At 31.0% G+C, this 6,427-nt stretch overlaps 1 pseudogene; it reads left to right on the top strand.

Annotated features, from left to right (window-relative positions):
• Nucleotides 1-442: 442 nt before the first annotated feature.
• On the top strand, nucleotides 443-3,628 carry LOC120184956 (annotated as a pseudogene).
• Nucleotides 3,629-6,427: the final 2,799 nt, after the last annotated feature.

Below are 6,427 nucleotides of genomic sequence, written 5' to 3'. Positions count from 1 at the left end.
CTTGTATAGGCCCTACGTTTGAAAGTTTTTGTCCTTGTTTGGAACGATTTTCCTCTCGTGGAAAAAAGGTGTAATTCCGCATGCATAATAATAGAGATCAAGGCGTCACTTGATTGGTTGTGCTTCAATGTTTTTGACCAAATAAACTATGAAATATTCGTCGTTTTCCAGTGCCTAAAATTCTCCAGCATCATTTCCAACCAATTAGATGAAATCATCTGTTGAACCCACTCATCATTAATTAATCATGTTTTCTTTTACCGAAGTAAAAAACAAATACCACCACTAAATCCTGATTTAATAAATTAATTACATTTAATCAACCAAATGACAAACATATAATCCATTCTCTCTCTCTTAATTGGATTCTCCATTATAAAATCCCTTCCCACTTTCTCTTTTCTCCTCCATAACATTTTCTTCGTCGTTTTTGTTGTTTCGTCTCTACTTTAGGGAAATAAAAAGGCGAGTTGAAATGTTCGACACCGTGAAGTACCTCTTCGGCACAACAGGAGCAAGCGGTTTTGGCTCTAAGTCCACATCAGAGGAAGTTACCGGCACTTGCCCTGACCTCCGCTCTATAACCGCCATCATCACAGGTACTTAAAGAACCGACCACCGCTTGTTGTGGCGAACTTTTTTTTTGTTTATTTTGGGTTCTGGGTGTTGATTGTTTGTGAGTGGTTGAACTGAACCAGGGGCGACGTCGGGGATCGGAGCCGAGACGGCTAGAGTTTTAGCCATGCGAGGAGCGAGGTTGGTGCTTCCAGCTCGGAACCTTAAAGCCGCCGAGGAAACTAAGGCTAGAATCGTTTCCGAGTTTCCTGAGTCAGAGATTGTGGTCATGGCTCTTGATCTTAGCTCACTGAGTTCCGTTCGAGATTTTGTATCGGAGTTCGAGCATCTCAACTTTCCTCTGAATCTCCTCATGTAAACTCTCGGTTTCCTTATTTTCTACTCTATTTTCTGATCAGAAACCTAAGAAGAAGAAGAGGTTAAATTTTCAATCTTTTCGTCTTTAATGAACTGAAGGTGAGCTTTTTGTGGTTGGTATATCAGAAACAACGCCGGGAAGTTTGCTCATCAACATGCAATCTCCGACGATGGAATCGAGATGACATTTGCCACAAATTATCTTGGTAATTATTATGCCAACGTAATTACATATAAAATTGTGTTTTTTTTATCTTGTAGGCTAAAAACTGGGATAATTTTTAGGTCATTTTTTGTTGACGAAGCTGCTGGTAAACACGATGATCAGAACGGCGAAACAAACGGGCGTTCGAGGAAGAATAGTAAACGTGTCGTCAAGTATTCATGGCTGGTTTTCCGGCAATATTATCCGATATAGGCCAGATATCGAGAAGCAAAAGGTGAGAACTGGAAGCTGAAAAAAGGGGTAAACTACCCTTTTAGTACCCAAACTATTTTTTTTCTAAAAATTATTTTTAACGTTAAGTTTTAGTTTATCAAAAGTGTTACCTAATATATTTTTTATTAATTTTTTCAATAATGATATAACATTATCTTATGATAAAATGTTAACAATAAATTTTTAATAGTGGGTAATCAGAATTAAATCAAAATTAAATTGTGTATGATTTATAAAAAAAGATATTTTAATAATTAAAATGGAATAAAAATGATAAATAAGATACTAAACGTGTAGCTGATAAAAAAAAGTCAAAGAATAAAAATGAATTAATGATAATTAAAATACTAAACGTTTAGTTGATAAAAAAAATAAGAAATAGTGATGAATTAATAATAATTAAGATACTAAACATGAAGCTGATAAAAAAAATCAAGGAATAGTGATGAAATAATGGCAATAAAATTATGACAGATTAACGAGTGAAATTATACGCCATGAAATTTAAATTTCTTTATATTAATTCGATTTTATCAATATATATATTTAATCTAAAAATATTTTTGAATGTACCATTAACCCTAACAAGATCAGGAGTAAATGATTGTTAAGAAGATTGGTTTGTTTTGAATGAATGTAACAGTGAATATGATGCAACACGTGCGTATGCTCTGTCGAAGCTGGCTAACGTTTTGCATACCAAGGAGCTTGCCCAGAAGCTGAAGGTCAATCATCTTCCGATCACTATATGTTTCTGGTTCTTTTTTAAAAGGTTCTCTCTTAAAAGCTAAGTTTTGTTGTTTCCTTTTATATTTTTCTTCAAACTCTTCGCCCCAGCAAGTGGATGCCAACGTCACTGTCAACTGTGTTCATCCTGGGATTGCTAGAACCCGTCTCACCAGGGAACGTGAAGGCTTCATCACAGGTAGCTATATCCATTCATCATTTAATCCTTTAAGCTTTTATATTAAGATAAAATCGTTAGTCGGATGATGAGTAGTGTATATCATTAATATCATAGTTTTATGTGTATAAATAAATGACGTGACACACACATATTTTGTGTATATAAATAAATATGTAAGCTGTTATATATCAAACTTGATGTTGTAGTGCATGTCATCGTGTCCAAAATAATGATATAACATATGTCACGTATCTATAAAATAATGATGTTATTTGCTACATATGTTATATGTATAAGTGATTATGTAACACATGGCACGTGTGTATAAGTGATGATATGAAATATGTTATATCATCATTTTATATATATAAGATTTAAGATAAATTACACATTTAGTATTTAGACTATCAGTTTGGACCATTTTAGTACCTAAATTTTTAAATTTTTTATAATCATACATAAAGTTTAGTTTTTGTTTAATTTTAGTATCTACTACTAAAAATTTTAGTTTTTGTTTCATTTTAGTACTCTAGTTCAAAATTTAACGTGAAATTTTGAAAAATTAAAAGTTTAGGTACTACAATGGTCCAAAATTGATAATTTAGTTATTAAAAATATTAAATTTTTAGTGGTGGGATACTAAAATGAAATGAAAACTAAATGTTAGGTATGATTTTGAAAAAAAAAGTTTAAGTACTAAAATAGACCAAAACTAATAGTTTAGGTACTAAATGTGTATTTTACCCTAAGATTTATCCTGTTAACCATCGGTGTTGACTGTTAGTCAACTAAGATTTTCATCCGGCCAAAAAATATTTTACTTTAAAATGAAACATTAAATATCAAAATATATAAAAAAGATTAAAAAATAAAATGATTATTTTATCAAACTCTACGGATGAATTAACATCATGCCTTTTGTTTTTACTTTCAAACTCTCGCAGTAGAATCTAATATTTTTATTTACTACATAAACCTGTAGATCTGGTTTTCTTCTTAGCTTCCAAGCTCCTCAAGACCATCCCTCAGGTAAACTTCCATATCCAAAGAAAAGTTTTTGATTAACGAAGTTGAGGTGGGTGATTTCAATGAACAATGGGAACATTCGTTTGTCGATACAGGCAGCTGCAACAACTTGTTACGTAGCAACACATCCGAAACTAGTAAATACCAGCGGAAAATACTTCGAAGACTGCAACGAAGCATCGACGTCGAAACTCGGGTCGAATTCGAACGAAGCTGCAAAGCTATGGGCTGCCTCTGAAATCATGGTTCCCAGACACGCTAAGGCAGTTTTTGATCCGCTTAATGCCTTGGGTTATCACGACATGTAACAAAACAAAAAAAAGGGCTACAAATTAGATATTAACAGATACGGCAAAGAATGTGAATTATCTTAGTTGTAAGAGGAAAGATGATAGCAATATAGGTTACGATTCATTTATCTTCTTAGGGTTAGGGGCTGTTTGGTTGTCTCTTAATGGAATTATTCAGCGCTGAATGTTGAATCGTTCAGCGTTGAATGTTGAATTGTTCAGCGTTGAATATTGAATCGTTCAACATTCAGCGTGTTTGTTTCGTATCTCTAAATGATTCAGTGCTGGCTGATTCAGCAAAACAGTGCTTAATGATTCAGCACAAAAGTACATTCTGAATGATTCAGAGCCATTATCAAACAGAATGTCACATTCAGAGCTAATTCATACAGAACTTCTAAATCATTCAACATTTGAATCATTCAGTGCTTAGACATTATGAAATAAACAAACAGTCTCATAATCTCAACATTTGATTTATCTCATCTAATTATCTTAGAAAAATGTAAAACTCTTAATTTTATCTCGGGTGTGAATGAATCATATCCATATATATATATATATATATATATATATATATATATATATATATATATATATATATATATATATATAGTTCTCGTGAATGAATCATATCCATATATATATATATATATATATATATATATATATAGTTCTCGTGTATACATAGATGGCATGAAAGACAAGTAGATACACAGCTACGTACATTAGATTAGATCTAATCTACTATTATTAACACTAGCATCATCTATGTGAGCATATAAGCTTAATGGGTTTTGATTGAGATTAGAGTAGTTGGAAACTCTAATCAGGATTAATATCAATAGGTAAATTATAATTTCATTACTCGACTTTTATCTCACTTCTATTTTGATTAACAAACTTTAAACTTTTTTTAATTTAATCACTCAATTCTCGAAAAGATCTAAATTTGATTCAAGTCAGAATTCTGACGAAGTAAAAAGCTCCATATAATAAAGTTACCAATGCAACCATTGATACCTATTGGCACATTCATCGCTTAGGCCTTTCCTTCATTTTGGAGTATTGAATTTTTTTTAGTAGGAACGATTACGAGAGTAGCATTTATCCAATTTTTTATTTAATTTATTGATAATACATACTTTACGGATATAATTATTTGAATCTAAAATTTTTAGAAAGAACGATATTTTCTTCGATCTTAATAATATTTAATTTATAGAGTTAGGATATGTGAACACTAAAGGTTGTTTGGTAAAAATGTGTTAATGTTTTTGTTGTTTGCCGTTAATAGATAAAAACGTCGACGATGATCGTGGTAGTTTGAGAAAAAGATGATGGGTTCATTTTAAGGGAAAAAAATAAATCCGTTGACGTTGATGATTATTCTTAAGAATGTAACGGTGTTTCTGTCGTTTGTAGATGAAGTCATCATCGCAAAGCCCCACTCATATTTTTTTACTAGTTTGAGGTGATTATAATGAACGTTCAAATATTCTTATAGATGTCGTGTTCGAATTCATAATCTCTACTAATAATAATCATTTCTTAATTATTAAAATTACTTAATTCATGAAATAAGAATAGTTCAAAATTTCACCATAAATTTGCCATTTTTGAGAGGTTCATTCCGATATTAATGAATGCGTCTTTAGGGTCTAATTAGCGAGGTCTGGATTAATAGTTGAGCAGTTAATTAGATGGCAGGTGCAAGCATTGGCGACCTGTTCAAAGCTGATGACAGAAAGTGGGAACTGTAGACATTTGCAATAACTATGTACACTGCAGATTGCAGCGCTGCCAATAAAAGCCGGTTACAGCAGAAGTGCTTATAGGACAGATAGGTTTCATTTCCTAAGACTTCAGGGGCCGCCCAAGTATTTATTAACTTTGAGATTTGATATGAGCCAAGTGTCAAACAAACTACCTTTCTAAATTATGTTTATCATTGTAATAAATGTTATGGTACAACACATAAATGATCCTTTTATTATAAGTATTATTTTACTAAGTATTTTAATTATTAAAAATTATAAAATAATTTTTTAATTATAAAATATTATTTCATTGAGTCTCTTAACTGTGAAAAATTATAAAATGGTCACTTAATTATTCATATATTTTAAATTCGTCTTTTTCCATTAAAAAATCGACGATCGTTTAAACTTGACGTTAATATGATGAACTGATATAATAATCGTTTGAGATAATGAGATCATATTTTATCATATCACAATCAGCAAGTTAACATTCAGCTAAGATTGTTGTCAAATTTTTAATAAAAAATGATGAGTTTGTAACATATGAATAGTCGGGTAACCATTTTATAACTTTTAATAGTTGAGGGACTCAACAAAATAAAACACCCTATAGTTGGATGATCATTTTATAACTTTTAATAGTCAGGTGACTTAACAAAATATTACCCTATAGTTGGAGGATTATTTATACTTTATATTATCTTTAAGGCTTAAATATAAAATAAGTGTCCAAACTATAGTTTTTTTTACGAATAGATGCCTAAATTATTTTTTAAATGATCTCGACATCTAACGTTATAAATCTTATCACTTTAGGTGTTTAGACCGTCAACAGCGTTAGTTTCTGTCATTAAGTAACACGTGTCACATTTTAGTAATTTTAAATTTTATTTTTAAAAAAATATTAAATTATTATTAAATTATAAAAGAACGCTAATTTCTCTTAAATTACAAAAAAAAAACTCCAAAATCTCCAAAATACATTGTCGTTGTTGCCGCCAATTGGTTGCCAGAATCGCGTGGGATCACGATTTTCATCCTAACATTCGTGTGGTATAAAATATTGATT

This window comes from Hibiscus syriacus, unplaced genomic scaffold (genome assembly GCF_006381635.1).
Source record: "Hibiscus syriacus cultivar Baekdansim isolate YM2019G1 unplaced genomic scaffold, ASM638163v2 tig00112981_pilon, whole genome shotgun sequence".
In the NCBI taxonomy this organism is placed as follows: Eukaryota; Viridiplantae; Streptophyta; class Magnoliopsida; order Malvales; family Malvaceae; genus Hibiscus; species Hibiscus syriacus.
Note: the sequence above shows the minus strand (reverse complement) of the source record. Positions and strands in the feature narration are given on the sequence as shown.